The 16,611-nt window shown below is 46.3% G+C and overlaps 1 protein-coding gene and 1 long non-coding RNA gene across 7 annotated transcripts in view; one reads left to right on the top strand and one right to left on the bottom strand.

Annotated features, from left to right (window-relative positions):
* The window catches only part of Mxd (MAX dimerization protein), a 204,904-nt gene that overhangs the window by 29,638 nt on the left and 158,655 nt on the right, over window positions 1–16,611 (top strand). The gene's annotated exons all lie outside the window — the stretch shown is intronic.
* Window positions 1–16,611, bottom strand: part of LOC143373700 (uncharacterized) — a 109,306-nt gene that overhangs the window by 1,304 nt on the left and 91,391 nt on the right. Inside the window, exon 3 of one of the 2 annotated variants that reach the window (XR_013086508.1) lies at window positions 813–1,527. This is a non-coding gene — a long non-coding RNA (uncharacterized LOC143373700). Of the gene's footprint in view, window positions 1–384; window positions 1,528–16,611 lie in introns of those variants that run through there. The other variant, XR_013086507.1, reaches the window with a different exon arrangement.

The raw sequence follows: 16,611 nt of genomic DNA, 5'->3' as shown, positions 1-16,611 counted from the left end.
AAGAATTTTTTTTTAATCGTATTAAATCGATTTCAAAATGTTCCCAGAAATTGACGATAATGTTTTGAGTATAATAATTTGGTCACCCTCTCTACTGTATTCATACTGAATTGGTGCTGGACTGTTTGTAAGGATTTTTGGAGTAGGAATGCTGGTGAAAGTTGGAATGAAGCTTGTGGAAATTTACGGGGAGGGGTTAAGAAGAGGTACAAAAGTTCCTATTGTTAGTTTAAAGCATATTGTGTTAAATAAAACTTGACATACACAATGTTATAATATTTTTTAAACGAACAATAGGAACTTTTGTATCTCTTCTTATGAAATTTGAGGGGTGCTTTCACCTTCTAAATATGCAAACAAGCCAAAATAAAAAAAAACAGGTACATATTTATTATTTTCAGGTTCTCTAAAACATATCCCAAAACCAATACTGTCATTAGTATTCCAGAACTGTGATTCAGAACCTTAGCCCCACCTCCGAATGAAGCAGACGCTTAGAAAAAATGCTCATCTTTGAATCAAATCCCCCAAAGTATCCCCAACAGTCATCCCGCGTGAATCTGCTAATTACTGACTAAATCATCAGAAACTCGGGAACCGAATCTCAACTCAAGACATGCAGGAGCATATCCCGTTCTAGCACCTGCTGGCTGAAACCTCGTTGGAAACTTTTCGCCCGAGCAGCGAAGAGCAACGCGATAAAGTAGAGTGCACCCTTTCGAGTCAGCCGGAAGGATCGAAGTCTCGGTGGGCGAGTTCCATGCCTCGGCATCGAACGCTTCTCACGTGCTCGCGAAGCGGAGCAGACTCACCTGCGAAGCAGCGCAGTTCTTCGCGTGCTTCCGCAATAACTCGATTACGTAATCCCAATTTCGCACCGGGCCGAACTATCCCGGCGGAGGGGAAGAAGCGGAATTCTCTGCGAAGCAGATCCCTGGAAGATTTCCATCGGCCGGGTCCTTCAATCGCGACGATTTCAGCCTCGTCGCGATCCCCTAAAGTGCCCCGCGTCTTTAAACGCGCGGAGGTGAATGATTGCGATGATTGCAGGCAGCAGCAGCTTGGACGATGGAAGAGGGAGACGTGGAAGGCGGGGGGGCCGGGCCATGCAGATAATGACGACGATAATGACACACCTCCCTTTCCCTGCTTTCCTCCCCTGAACTGGAATGCCCATTAGAGGTATTTTTCTCTTCTCCTTGACCACGACAAGTCCTTTACCCATTCGCCTCTTCGCGCCAGGTTACGCGCAGCAGAGGCAGACTGGCTGGGAGAGCGGGACGCTGGCTGCCGTCGCTGTTGCCTCGCCGTGGCAGCCTGCCATTTGTGCTACATTTACGAGTGAATTTAATTTTAAATACCTCGACGCCTCGCGCGAAATCGACGAGAATTCCGCGTCCGATCAGCCGCGAAATGGCTCCCGATGCTTGGGGTCGACGTGGGCTGCGTTGCGGGATGATTTCTTCTTCGGATCAGGCTTTCCTTTGTCGCCTGTTATCGACGCTTCTGAGATTGTTGCTGGATTGTCTGGTTAAAGAATGCGAATTTCAGGGGGATTTATTAAAAAAATTTTGTTAGGAATATCGAATGGTGGGGTTGATTAATTGGGGGGAAAGAGAGTGGTGGAAAGAATGCGTAGGTATTTGGAGGTTTTGCGTTATCTGCCAGCGCTGACACAACAGGAACCGTGATAACCACGTGCTAGCGTTCAGGGTCATTCGAAAAAAGCATATTTATGTGATGCCTCAGTATCATCGATATCTTATCTCGGGCAATTTACATTGAGCAAGCACGAGAGGTTCGTTTTATCGCATCTCTGCTTTCTTATCTGACATTCTGGCTATTTAATTTCTCCGTCAGCAGAATGCAATGTAAAGTTGTGTAAGAAGTATCTGTTTATCGCGAAAGCACTATCGTATGTCGCAGACTTACTTAGCATCGAGCACTTCGCACTAGCATAATTCTTCTACCAAATCTTTACTCTTCCCTTAAAGCGAGCACCTTCGTGAAAATTGAATTCAGAGGAAACCAAAGTAACAATGTAATCGCGAGATAAGAAGCAATAAAACTTTCCTCGAATTAAATTAAGCTCCCACTGCCTTAGAACTCACGGCACGCCATCTAACGCTATCCAAATCCAAAACGGCGCGGTACATTAGGCACTTTCTCTTTCGTTGCTTCGGCAACCAAGTACCCCGCGCCCTCTTTCGACCATCGATCCCCGTTAATCAATAACCCGCGTGCCTGTCTCCGATCGAGGAGCAAGAAACGCGCGTCGAATCGCAGACTATTACCAAATTCCTCGTCAACCACAGCCAACGATCACCGAGCCCGGCATCATCGACCGCAGGCGACTCCACTCGACCGCCGTTTCCTCGCGGCCCGTAAAAGTCCGTCGATAATCCGTAAGGAGGGATTGCCGCCTTGTTCGGCCGAGAAATAGATAATTCTTTGTGAATTTTTTGTACAAAAACGGTTCGAGAAATTAATTTCAGGTTTGGCAGGCTGTTTTATTGTATCTTGAACTATTGTTCTGAATTTTTGTGTGACAGTGAAAAAAATAACATGGCAGATACAGAGATAGCGTTGAAAAATAATCGGGTGGCCCTGGCGTTGACGACAAGTACTGTAAGGGTTATCCGAAACACAAAAAGGAAAACAGATTCTTGAACTATATGAATGTGGCTATGAGTGGTAGCAGATGCATTAAGAAAAATAAAAAAATGTTAAAATGGCAGCCTTTTGAAGAAGATGAAGTGCCCTGATTTGAGTCTGAGAAAGGTTTTGCCTATAAATCGGGAAAACTTCTTTAAATAAAAAAGGAACGGTAACAGATGTTTTTCTTTCACTGTCGCACAAAAAATTCAGAACAATAGTTCTACATACAATAGAAAAGCCTGTCAAACCTCAGATTAATTTGTCGAACCGTTTTTGAGCAAAAAATTCACAAAGAATTACCTATTTTTCGGCCCAATAAGGCGAGATCCCCACTTAAATCGAGCCTGCGAAAAAAGGAAGAAAAACGAGCGCCCGGTTCCGTTCACCGAATAAACCGTCCAACTAACGTTCAGTTTCGACGATCGATTTCGTCATGCGACACCTTTCGTCAAGGTGACGCGAGATCACGAGGATCGGTCGTCGTACCTGTTGGACACGGCAAAAACCGGGGCGCGGAGGCGGCGGCGGAGGGACGGGGGCAGACGGCGGGGCGAGAGGGTGGACGCGAGGGAGAGGGAGTAGGAAACAGAGGTTTTGCTGTTTCTGGAGGGACGGGGGTCGGAGAGGGAGAGTCGAAACACGCAGAGGAGCGCGCATTTTCAACGCTGACTGGTTTCCCGTAATTTTCGGGAGAGAGCTGGGGAGTTATATCGACGGTTTCGACGGTGATTGGAGATCGGTTTGTGGGCTACCAGGGGCGACAGAGATGAGAGAAGGGCGGGGGCGCCGCGGGGGTGGTGGGCACGGGCGAAATAGGAGGATAACAACGCCACGTTAATTATGCGTTAACAGCCTCCAATTAGAGACCGCATCGAGCATACCCTGGCCCTTGCCCGCCCGCCCCCGGCCGCCCTCGTCTCTGTCCCTCTGCCGAGCGCGTTTCATTCTATTTCATGCTCACTGGCACTAACCTTTGTAGCAGGTTCATGCAGCCTCGAATCGCATGCGTTCGCGTGTAGGCGGACGTCGAGGGGGCGATCGATACGCGCCACGGGCTTTTTCAAAAGCTGCATGCACGAGGACTTTGAAAAATATGCGCCGGAAGGGGTGGCGCGCGCGGGACCCTCGCCTCGGAGATGGATTCGATGTTTAATGGGTTGCCTGATACCACCGGGCGTTTGAAAAACTGCTTGTCGCAGTGCGTGGCTGATTTTGGGCTGTCTTTATACGCTCGGGTAATGCGGCGAGGAATGGCATTTCGGGATGGCTGGTTTTAGGATTTCAGCAACGGGGTGGATTGCTCTGCGGACGTAGAATGTGAAGTTATTGGTGTCGCGGGTAGATGACGTTGGTCTGTTATAAGAGATTGGGATTCAGTGTTCTGTTTATTCCAGTGGCCTCTCTTAGGAAGTCGTAGTAGTGGGCATCGATGTCGCCCGTTATTGTGTGAAATGGGCAGAGCTGGGGAAAATAGATTTTTGAAATAGATAAATAGAAATAAATATATTTCTTCGAGTGATACAGGATTTGACAAATAAACTTTTCTTTGAAATAGTAGCTACATAAAGAAACAGTAATTCAAATATATATTTTAATACTAACTCGTATAAATACTACTGAGTAATGAGTATTTTATTGAAATATAAGAGAATGGTATTTCAAATGACAATAGTTCGAACTATACCTAGTATTTCAAATAATGACTAATTGACTGACAGCACAAAACATGTGTGTAAAAATACATACCTGCGTTCAGAAATACTTTGCCGAATCTATGTAATTTCAAGAAGGTAGCGAGCGACATTTAGGAGATTTGTTTGATTTTTAAATTTGTATCTGCTATTTTCGATCCCCTATTTCCTCTTTGCGAATCCGAGTGTAAATAGTAAATAGTATTTGCTCATGATTTATGCATTAAATGAAATAGTATTTTCAAATAATATTTGATTTAAGCATATTAAATGAAATAGTATTTTCAAATTTAATATTTGATTTAAGCAGTAAATGAGTAAAATTTTCCCCAGTCCTAGAAATGGGATTGTCACCCCTGCATGAAAATTCAAGTCGACGATTCACGCTTGTCCTTCAGGATCTATCTGAATATTGAATGAGCTTTTGAGTGACCGTAGACTACATTGGACATTCTTCCATGAAGCATTCCTAATTATCTATCACATCCAATTACCAAATTACCACTACCCCCGTATCATATTTCTATTCGAAGCCAGCTCGCTCCCTTATCTCTCTAATCCTCCGCTGTGCATTACGCCGAAATCCACCACGATGAAATATCACTTCGCGTCGAGGATACGAAAAAGCCCAGCCTCGATCCACGGGAATCGCCAAACGCCTTCGTGAAAAATCGTTTACGCTGGATAGATGGGACCAACAACGAAAACGCGAATAGGATATTAGTCTGTCTTTCGAGACCGAGTTCCATTGACCGATCCATCAATTCTTATCCGTCCTTAAGCTTGCGCGATCTTCTACGTCCTCCCCCCCCCCGCTCCCCTTTCAACCCCCGTCCATTTATCAGACATCCCTGCTCCCCCGGGCCTAGCCGAGGATTTGTCGACAATTAAAATTAATCGGGCCTTAGACGAATCGCTGCCAGGGCCAGCTAATATTCAGGGAGCAAAAGAAGCCAGCGCCTGGGAGCTTCTCTCCTAGGTCCGCCTCGAGCAAGAAACCCCCGAGGGGGACGGGGATGCATTAATCATAGGCGAGTAGACGGTCAGATATAAATCTGCTTATAGAAGACGTAGCTGAACCGAAGGGGTCCCTATCGATGCGTCACTGAAAACTGTTCCTTGTAATTATTCTTTAAATCGTGTGCCCCATTGTCCGGTGATTAATCGCGTGAAACAGTCTCACGGAGCTAAGGGGGACGGTTATTGCGATTAATCCGTCGCAATTGTCTCGCGAAACGTGATTGTAATCGCTGGGGGGTAACCAGTGTATTCCAGATTCTCTGTAAGAATGGGAAGATTAACTACGGAGATTACATTTAGTAATATTCGGATAAGTTTGGAGCTGCTTTCGATAGGGGAAGGTACGATCGTTTTTAGAGTTCGAATAACGTCATTTTTGGAACACTGTAGTCGAAGAAAAATTTAAGGAGACTCTAACAGGGGTATGATCTCAATTTCTTTTTATTATTTGAATTGTTTTATTTTATAAGAGCAGACGAATGAAATGTTTTTAAGAAGTACCAATTCTCAATTTTTCATCATTGAAAAATTAAGCATTCTTTATGAATTTTTTTTCTATATGAAAATGAAATGCTAGAAGGATGGGGATTGTTGCAAATGAAAGATCGCTGTTTGAAAGTATTAAAAGAATTTTTTATTTAAAACAAAAGCAGCTGGAGTGGAGCTGGAGAAAGTATTTTGATGTCGGAGCGGAGCAAATAAAAAATTGGTCAGCTGGATTGGAATCCCCTGCCTCAAACCCTCCTTCGTTCCAAATTTACCACATATACAGACAATCCATGCACGCTTCATCTTCGTCGCTCATTTTCTCAAACACAAGGCTTCCTATCGAAAAACCTTATGCCACACTTCCCACGACGCATTTTTGTACTCGACATCGTTCCAACAGCTGCTACGCCTCGTATATCACAAAGAAATGTATCGAGGCAACGCGTTTCATCGCGACTCCCCCCAATTAGAGTAATTGGTCTTTAACTCGACGAGCATCGTACACGGCCGAAGTGAATTTTAACTTCGCTATCGTCGGAAGGATCGCGAGCAGCACCGCGAAGTAACAGGGGAGAAACAGCGGCGGGGCGCGGCCCATGAAGACAAACCGAACCGCGCGGAGATTTTCGATCTTTCTGCTTAATTTCCAGAGAAACGCGCATGAAAACGTTTGTATGGAAAGCGCCGGTTGCCTCAGCGCTGCAATCTCCGATCTTACACGTTGTAATGACTCCCCTGCTCGTTAATCCGCGCGGATGAAGCAACGCCTTTTCCACATCGCGCCGAAACTATCGATGGAATCGCAGCCGAGCGAGCACGACGGAGAAACTATTATACTCGCTGGGCTATCGGTGCTTGTCGTCGGCAATTTCGTAACGAGATGCGAGGGATCCGATGCTCGGTGCGAAAAAAGATACGAGATTGCACGATCTTCTTCCGGTGGGAGGAGAAAACGAGAAGTAGGGACGCGTGTCTCTGCGGAATGATAAAATCGCCTAAATTACGATCTCGTTGGCGTTCATCGCTCTCGTACAACGCGACGCGGTTTTCCCGGTTACGCGAGCAAGCGAAGTTTCGATTGCCACGCTCGTTGTTTTTCTCTAACTATTTCTTCGTCTGATTTTCATGAAGATGATCGCGTGAAATCAGGGTACACGTAATGTATGTATAGTATTCAAATATTTATTGCATACTACGCACAATTTTCATGTTAATATGATTGATACAATAATTCGCAACCAACTGAAAATATTTTGGCGAAAATAGTGAGCTACACATTTTTGCAATAAATATTTTCCTTTACTAATAATAAGAGAGGCACAAGTGATAACTTGTTTAATATTTGAGTGATGTAATAAATATTTCCAGTACCGTATACATCTAAAGATTTATCGCGAGGGCAATTGTTGTCTTCGTGTTTCATTATCTGAGTGCAGATGCGGACAACGCTTATGCGCGTTCAGTGAATATGGTCAATAATTGAGTCGACCTGGCTGGAAGTTTATAATCGAAGGGTTTAGGGACACGAGGATATCCTTAAAGTTGAAGTTGAACGAGTTTATTCTCTGCCTGAGTAATTACACACACGGGGAAATTGTAATTTTGTGTGAAAGTAGTTGATAGCGAAGCTTACTCGCAGGTACTTGCCAGAGACAGAAGAACGAAAGGGTTAAAATTTGATGAAACGAAGCTGAACTTTTTTGCAGTCCTAAACTTTCCTGAAAAACTTTAAAAGACTAGCTCGTCCCGTTTGCCAGTCACCCCACGCACGATCGTAGAAATAAAAGGAGCCGCCGAGCCGAGCGAGCGGCGCGCGTTCCGCGGCATCAGAAAACGGAGTTAATTACGTTCCGTTTTAAGCTTGCACGTACAAATACGTCACGTCGAACGTTCGTTTCGCGTTCGCGAGCCTCGTGCTCGCGAAAGAAATTGAATCGTCGCGTGCAATCTCCGCCCTCCCCGCTCCCCACCCCCTCTGTCTCTCCCCCGTTTTTTCCCCTCCTCCCCTCGCTTTCGAGTTTTTCGCGAACCGAGAAATTGAAATTCTCGGACGAGCACGGCGCGAATTTACGCGGTGCGAGCTACGGGATAACGAACTGTATGTCTAGAATGTTCGATTTCCCTTCATCGCACCCTCGCTTCCGGATGGAAATGGAAGCGAGGTCGATCGAACCGGCTCTCGAGGAGGGTCTGGAACCAGTCCGGAACCGAGATGGGGACGCTCGAGCGACCTCCACCTTGAAATCGTGGCCAGATCCGCGCGCACACACGCCGCGGCGTATCTGTATCTGATTCAGCCCGATAAATGCCGGATTATTGCTGCATCTTGCGCGATAAAATCGGCAGATAAGCCCCGTTTCTGGTTGCCGTGTGGTTATTTCGCACGATAAACCAGCACGTTTCAGTCTCGAGCACGACGCCTTCGCGGCGATCAGGGGCAGAAAGGTCGACTGGAAGTAGTAAAAGTGCGGTATAGCGATTCTTTTAAATTCAATATTCAGTCCGTAAAAATGAATATCAGTTTTAATACTCGGAAGCTCCCTTATCAAGAAACGCCACGCAGATGCCCGCGTCTGAATTGTGCAAAATTAAATACGAAACCTTCTACGTCAATGCGATACTCACACAGAGGCGGCTCGAAAGGCAGAAAACAAATATTCAGAGTACCCCCGCGCATGCAGCCCGTGATTAAATATTATTCCTGTAAACGGGATAGGAGCTTCGGAGTCAGTTGAAATAAGTAATTAACCGCCGAACTCAATCCACAAATAAGTACGCGAAGAAAAAAAAAGATCAGGAGCGCGGAGCCATTCACTCGGCGGAGGGAGAGCGGGAGAAAAAGAGAGGAAGCCCGACGAGGTGAAACGAAGCTGAACTTTGATGGATCGTTCGTAATCAACCCGACGATTAATTGAAAATTGAACATTTCCCAGTCCCGCGTCTAGTGTGTAACTGAATATTAAATGCAGCCGGGGTAATTGGTTCTCACTGACGTTTATATTACGTGGCGCGGAGGCGGGAGTTATCGTTATCGCGCTGTCGCTAATTCCTCAGCTGTTCTTATCACTGGTCGGCCATGCCGCGAGGAGCGAGCGGGGCTGGGGCGGCTGGCAGGGTGGAAACGGCTCTGGTAATCCATACTTCGCGAGTATTTCGTGCGCTGGAAGCACTCCGAGCATGATGCACCTCGAGGGAGGAGCACGTGCTTCAACTATGCATAGTTTCGAACGCAGTGGTATAAAATAAAAATAAAAGGGGAAGGGAAAAAATAGAGAGAAATAGGGAGGAGGGAATATTTCCCTCGGAGCGACTCGTGCGCTACGCTCCTCGGTACATATTCTGAAAATAACTGATACGGTTTTTCCGCGTTGTAACCGCGCTGTTACATGACCGTTGCTTTTGTTTCCAACCAGTCTTCCCTCCTCCCCTTCCTTTTTTCTTCCACTATGCTGGAACCTTGAGATTTTTACATCTTGCTCGGGATATTATTTTTCCCTCTTGAAGAAGCGAAACGCTGCTGCTGCTCCCCCTTCACCCGCGATGGCCAACGGCGGAGAGGGTGGGATCGCTTTTACGTCGGTTGTTTCGCGAAGTGTGTTACGAGCGGCGAACGAAATTTCTCCGAGCTAATAGCCGGGGATATTTTTGCGTTTTTATTCGATCGTTCGTCGGTATCGTTTTGGATTATTGGCGCTTCGTCTATTGGGATATAAAACTGGGAATGCTTGGTATTTTTGGTGAGCGGGTTTTTTTTTGTTGCGAGTCTCTTTTTTTCCCTCTGTTTTCTGGGTGGTCGTCCAAAGTGAAAAAAATTCGCGTGTGGAAACTTTTATACGTACCGCTTGTAAATGCCACCCTTTGTCGCCCTGGCGATTCGTTAATATTCCGCGATGCTTCCTTTTGATAGCTACCCTGGCCGTGCCATCGGAAAAGCACTGTTCTCGGTTTTAAAAGTTTATGCACTAGTTCTACAGGCTTTTCCGTTTCACGCGCTTGCAAATTCCCGTCGATGCTTTTCGGTGTTTTATCTGACAGCTGTTTCTGCTGTGTTATTGAAGGAACATTTAGCTCGGGTAAAGAAGTTATTCGAGCCGTGGTGATTCGTGCAAGCTGACACAGATTTCACGTGAGATTTCGTTTTTTTTTTGTGACCGCTTTAAAGCACATAGTTTTCGTCTGTATTATTGAAAGTGTATCTTTCATTTAAAGAAAACTGATTACAATCATATTCAAAGGGAGTAGAATTGTATTTCCACTCTCTACTTCCACCGACGAATTTTCCCATTCCTCATTCACATCTTCCGACTCCACATTAGCTAGACACGCTTGAGTTGCCACAGAAAAAACATGCCTCCCAAGAGAAGCTTAAGAACCACCCGAGAATCCCGTCGCCGTTAAAATATACCCCGCAGAATTTGTCCACCGCAGGCTTTCCCACGAAAGTTACTCCCGCGACTTCGTTTTTCGCCCGCTTCCTTTCCATCAGCCTCGAGTTTAAAGCAATATCCCGGCATCCTAGCCGGCGCTGGTTCGACATCAGCCGTGTCAGCCGGAAAACATCCTCTCTTTTTTTTCCCTACTTTTCGAGAAAAATCAATAAGCTCTCTCGACTCGATTGCCAGGAAGACGCTGGCTCGTAGCTGCTGCGGGCACAAGGGGGTGTGGCGGGTGGTGTGATTGCGACGTCACGGTGGTTCACGGGGAGTGAGAGAGAGAGAGGGAGATAGAGAACCCCGTGTGATCGTTAAGGAAGTTAGAGGCAGCCACGGTTGAAAAGGTGGGGGCGACGCAAGAGGGGAATCCCCGAAGTGCACCTCGGCTCTAAATCCTCGGTGCCTGGAGCTTTCCTCTGGCCGGTGCTGGCCCATAGAATTAGGAGAAGCTGGTCGTTTCTCCTTCAGACGGATGCTGCTGGAACGAGGCGGCCAGAAAGAGGAGGGTTTCCTTCCTGGAGGTCCAATTCCTTTCACCGATCGCAGAATACCCCTGAGGACGGCGGAGGTCGTCTCGTTGTCGTTGGAAAGGCAGCCGGGCAGGAAGGAAGGGAGCACGGGTGAGGAAGGAAGGAAGGAAGGAAGGAAGGAAGGAAGGAAGGAAGGAAAGAAAGAAGGAAGGAAGGAAGGAAGGAAGGAAGACAGGAAGACAGGAAGGAAGGAAGGAAGGAAGGAAGGTGGATGATAAGGACAAGATGGAGGATAAGTCTACGGAACGAGATGGTAGAAAGCGGGCCCGGATAGGTGGTTAAAGGAAAGAGGAAAGAGGGAAGAAGCCTTATCCAATAGCTCGGACCCGAATGTCCCTAACGAGCACAATAGGTCAGGTATTGCGCAAGCTTTCGCTGACTCGGCCAGATCCCGGTAGTATTCGAATTGGCGCGATTCGAACGGCGTGCCGGGTAAAAAACGAGCCACCACCCGCCGTGTGATTCGATCGTACGGCCTCGTCGCCCGGATATTCGCCAGTAGGGGGAGAGAGAGAGAGAGAGAGGGAGAGAGAGAGAGAAAGAGAGAGAGAGAGAGGGAGAGAGAGGCATATCCACTTAGCTTCGAATTGGCTGCTGACCTGTGAAAGAGATCCGATCTTGCGGCCAGAAACGTTAATACCCGCCCTCCTACGCCAGCCCCAAGAGTTTTATTAGGCAGCTCGACCTGTCCAGTCCCCTCACCGTTAACCGGCCAACCTGACCGCCACGAATCATGACTCATAATCCTGCTGCTGATAAGTTCCGTCAAGGATTCCTCTGGCTTCTTCCTACGTTCGTGCGAGGATTTCGTTGGCGCGAACGAGTTCTTTGCCAGTCGCCGAGAAGCGGAGGGATAGGGCAGTCGATTCTGGACCTTTTGGGGGGATTCTAGGGGTGTTCTGGGGGAAAATGGTTCTGCTGGAAGGTTAGTAGTAATTAGAGGCTTGGTAAATTGAGCGGATAGGGGGGAAAGTTAGCTTATGGAAAAGAATTTCTTTTTTCTGTTTTCTTTTTGCTTTCTTTCTCTGGAGCATACAGGGTGTTTCATAGAGTAGGTATATCGAGGGATAGTGGATACTCCAATATCTGCGAGCAGACAGAAAGTAGGAGAAGGAAAAGAATTGATTACTAAACCTCGAATCTAGTCATTGCTATTTGCATAGGACCATGGATTCGTGTTTCTTATCGTTCCTCTTTCATGCAGCAATTTTCCTCGATTTACCTGTGGTAATTTAAGACGGCGTATGGCCTCTGAAACGAAGACACCGCGTTTCTATCGATCGATTGTATCGCGAAGCTTTTAGAAAGCTTCTTAATAAGAAAATGTTTTAAGAACGATTAGCGTGCGGACTTATGCTCGTTAAGAGTTTCTTGTTTCTTTTTATGAGTCCTGCTTCCAACTAAGTTTTTGCCTGTACTTCTGGAACACTTTCTATATCTGCAAAAGGAGGAGAGTTGAATCGGCTCGTTGAGAAATGATACTCTGGTGTTCGGCACCGGAGGTGACTAACTTACTCTTTTCATTGCTATGTAAAAGTGGAGATAAGGAGGATGATAAAACCATCTCACGTAGTCGATACAATACTGCAATCGATGACGATTCTTTGAAACAGAGACAGAATGGAAGTATTTTTACATCACAAAGCTTCTAAAGATACCAGCTTTGTTCCTCAACGAGACGAGTCATGGGACGATGTCCAGTGCCTCGTCATGAGGTCAAAGGGTACACCATTGTTCGTAATCAACAAATTGAACTATGTAACAACGAGATCTTTGAGGCTTTGGCGTCCCACATTCCTATAATAATATTCAAAGCATCCAAGTGTGAGCAGTGTACTCCCTTGAAGAATGTCCTAAATTTTACTACCATTTCAGGTTCCATTGTCACCAAAGGTCTCAAGACACTGTTCAGTTATTATTTGCAAAATATGACTTGTGATTAATATCTTCAGTATTAGTAGGTATACGTACATACCTCCAAATCCCAGGCAAAGCTTCAGCGACATTCAAAAACGCAAGACTTAAACTTGAACCCGTCAAATAATTCCTAATATCCTACAAGAAAGCAAAAATCAAATATTCATAATTACCACCTCATTAGACAATTATTTCACAGCAAACGGTCCGAGGTACTTCGCATTTCTTCTTCGGTGTAAAAGATCGCCACTCCTGTTTAATATTCTTCTATTGCAATCGAGGAGAAAATAAAAAATGATTCGATGAACGTTGGTCAGGCGAGAGGTTCGTCATTCAAGTCGATCCGTGAGTCTCTCATCAGCGAAATAAAGCTTGGCAACGATAAAGAATCGATCGTGCAGCGTGCCTAATCTCTGCCACGAGATAACAGCGTTTAAACGATAAACGGTCTTCGTTTGATCGTTGGCACAGTTTTTGTTTGCCATTTAAATATGCTCGCGAGCGCGTTATCTTGCTCGAGGACGGGCTCAGCGAGGTTGAAATTAAATGGGGCTAGCGAGAAATCGACTGTCGGTTGAGAAATGTGGGGCCAGGGAAAACAAATTTCATTTACTGTTGTCATGTAAAATTCTATTTCAATCAGGTGATTATTCACTACATTTTAAGCGAGAAAGATTATTATGGAGGTTCAATATTCTGGATATTCAATTTCATCGTTCTCTTGAAAGAATGATCCTGATTGTAATAGGTTCTGAATTTCAAATCCTTTACGTAATGTTTGACTTACTAAAAAGGTAAATTATGCCCCTTGACTGGTATCAACTTTAACACATCCCTGTAGGTATGGAATATTCCAATTTCCCTCTGAAATTTCCTGAAATTTAATTTTTTCTCTTCGCTATTCGTTGCAAAGTCTCAAATAAATCATCTCGAAAGCAATTGAGTGGTAACTCTTGCTCTTGCATGAATTTTAACTCGCCTCATGCTCCCCAGTAAAATGTAACAAATTCCTCAAACTATTGTGGAGATATTCCTCTCACCCGGTAAAAAAAACTCAACTGTGGTAAAAAAAAACATTCCACTTCGATCATTCCTTCCTCTCAATCTTCCCATTATCCCTCAGCTGGTACAGCCGAATCCTTTATTAGAAAAAAGAAAACAGAAAAGCTGGAGCAGCCCAAAAACATGGGGAAAAGTGTTTATCGCAGGTAACACCGATCGCCGATTACAATGCAGAAGCTCACTTCCGTTCGAACTTCTTGCGCCCCTCCTGCCCGTTTAATTTATCTTCGCGAGAGCGGCGCCGTAGGAACAAGAAGTTTCCCGGCTTCTTTTTCCCCTGGGCGGAATGTTAAGAGGGAGGCTAGTCCCGGGGCGAAACAATGCAGTAAAACGCGGAATGGAAAAGGTCGTGGGTCCTTTAGGTGCTTTCCTAAATCGTTTCGAAGTAGATCCTCGGCATTCAAGAAGGTGGCTGCGCCCGTCTCTTCCCTTTTCTTCGCCGGGCTTGTATGGCCTCGTATCTCGGAAAGGTTGCGTTCAATAGGTCGTGCCAACTGGTACCCGACGAGGGAACCGTCCTCGTCGACGTCTTCCTCTTCGTTCCACGCTTTCAGGGGAGCTGTGCTCGCGATGTGGCACGATGTGGCCCCGCCGTTTCGTGACGCCCTCCATCCTCGTCCCTAGATTTCCTTCCTCCTCCACCCCTCCCTCTTCCTCCCCTGTCTGCCACGTTTTTCACGATCCCGGCCCCGCCGAAGACTCCGTGGTGGCAAGGGGACGACGGAGGATACCCAAATCCTTCGATTCGATGCCGTGTCACATCTATTTTAAAGTCAACTTCGCCCCCTCGCGCGAGTCGGTGCTGCGGCAGTCTACCCCGATAAATAAATTTTTGCGCTACTTCTCGCGGTGGCGAGGGGGGAGGATCGATCTAGGAAATGCATCTGAGTAGTTTCGTCGTTGGTTCCCGTATTAATTTCGTACTTGAGAGCGAAACAATTTCCTCGGGGACACTGATAATTAGGGGTAGTAATGTAAGAAAAGTTGGTGACGTGTACATATAGTATCAATGGTGCAGAGCAAACTCGCAGAATTATTTACGAAGACTGTTGAAGTCAAATATGTGCTTTTGGCCCCCACGCGTCTTCATGGAAGCTTCCCTCTTCGTCGCCGATAGTTCCTCAGCTTCCACACAGATGCCACCGAGGAACGAAGGGAAAGCACCCTCGCGAACGAATTTCGCAGAGCGTCCAGGAAGCGCGGTCAATCGATGGATCCTCCCGGTCTCCTTGGTCCCCGCGGCTGTAAATTTGCGGTGGCCATTCGTGGCCTCGATTACCAGCCTCCCCCGTAATTGTTTACCGTGGCTAATTGGCCGTTACTTATGACTGCTAGCCGGCAAATATTGATTTCCAAAGCGGCCCGATAGTAGCGTTCCAACTATCGCGGGTTGCCGAGGAGTCGCGAAGTAGCCTCCTCAACAAGTAGCCCACCGTGGAAAATGGACGGCTTGGACGATTATCGCGCGTATCCATCTATCACGATCTCTCCCACCTTGTTATCTCTGTTTTCATGAATCCGCATCCAGATAGAACGAAGAGTAAACGGAGGGTGGCCGGGGAGAGGGATACCAGAACTCGAGGCGATCTTCGCGAAAATCGTGAATCTCTGTCGGTGCACACGTGCATTGGCACGCTTCCATTTTATTTTCGTAACCCGCTCCGCCAGAGAGAGGAGTAGTCAGGAATGCCTGGCTTCTACCCCCACTGTATCTATTCCCTATCGCTACCCCCCGTTCCCCTCCGCCGTTTCTATTCGCGGCTGTAGATGGCATCCCTTGCCAGCTTGAACTTGACCTTTCGAACCCGCCATGCGATCGCGCCCTCGCTGCTTTTCTTCCTTTCTTCCAGTTTACGTCGCGGCCAGTTCAACCCCCTCCGTCGTGCACCCCCCTTCCGCCCGGGGATCCCAAGGAGTAGAGGGGGCCGAGTCGCGCGGCCCGTCGATGTTTGGGGCACGGGTTAAGTGCGCCAGGCGCGACAGCGTAGGTCGTTACTCGGTACCATTGTTCCTCTGTATTGTGTGCAGCCTTGTAGAGGTATGGGAGCACGGTAAGAGGAGTAGGGGTGAGGTTGGTAGCAGTCTTCGCTGCTGTGTGGACAAGGCAAGAGCTCAGGGACGGTATTAGAATGGGGTTTGGATAGTAGTGCTTTGAGATCTTGTGGTCTGCAGCAAGGTGAGTAAGGAAGGTGTGGCCAAGGACATGCATGGAGGCTTGTACTCCTTAAGAATATCGATTCATGCATCACTTGAGTGGATCTCAGGTTAGTCGCTATGTTCTTGCAAGGTATAGTGTTAGAATTGTTCTTAGAATTTTAAAATTTAATTTAGTCGTTGTTCAGCGATATCGGGTATTACGTGGGAGAATATTGATAGTTTGTGACACGTCGTTCTGAGTGTCTCCATTAGGTTTGAACTTAGAAAAAGTAAATGTGTATTTGAGGCATTGCGAGCAAAAATGGACTAACCCACAATTTTTGCTAAAAAAATTGTACTAGTCATATAAGTACAATTTTTTCAACGTGGGTTAGTCCGATTTGCTCTCAATGCCTCATTTGATCTGTGGTCTCCAATATTTCACTCAAAGCTTGTGACCCCTTTCTAGATTAAATTCTCGATCGTAAAAATCAAAGCTTGTTGGTTATTAAAAATATACAGTTACGTGGTCGTTGTCATACGAAGGAAACAATGAAGTTATCGAGAGAAGAATACAATTACACACTCATTGACTATCAAACGAGACTTTAACGCTCTTACTGGAAATATTACAGGAAGTTTGCCTATGTGATAATTCCATTTGCAAATTTATAT

This window comes from Andrena cerasifolii, chromosome 10 (genome assembly GCF_050908995.1).
Source record: "Andrena cerasifolii isolate SP2316 chromosome 10, iyAndCera1_principal, whole genome shotgun sequence".
Lineage (NCBI taxonomy): Eukaryota > Metazoa > Arthropoda > Insecta > Hymenoptera > Andrenidae > Andrena > Andrena cerasifolii.
This window is presented reverse-complemented; position numbering and strand designations above follow the sequence as displayed.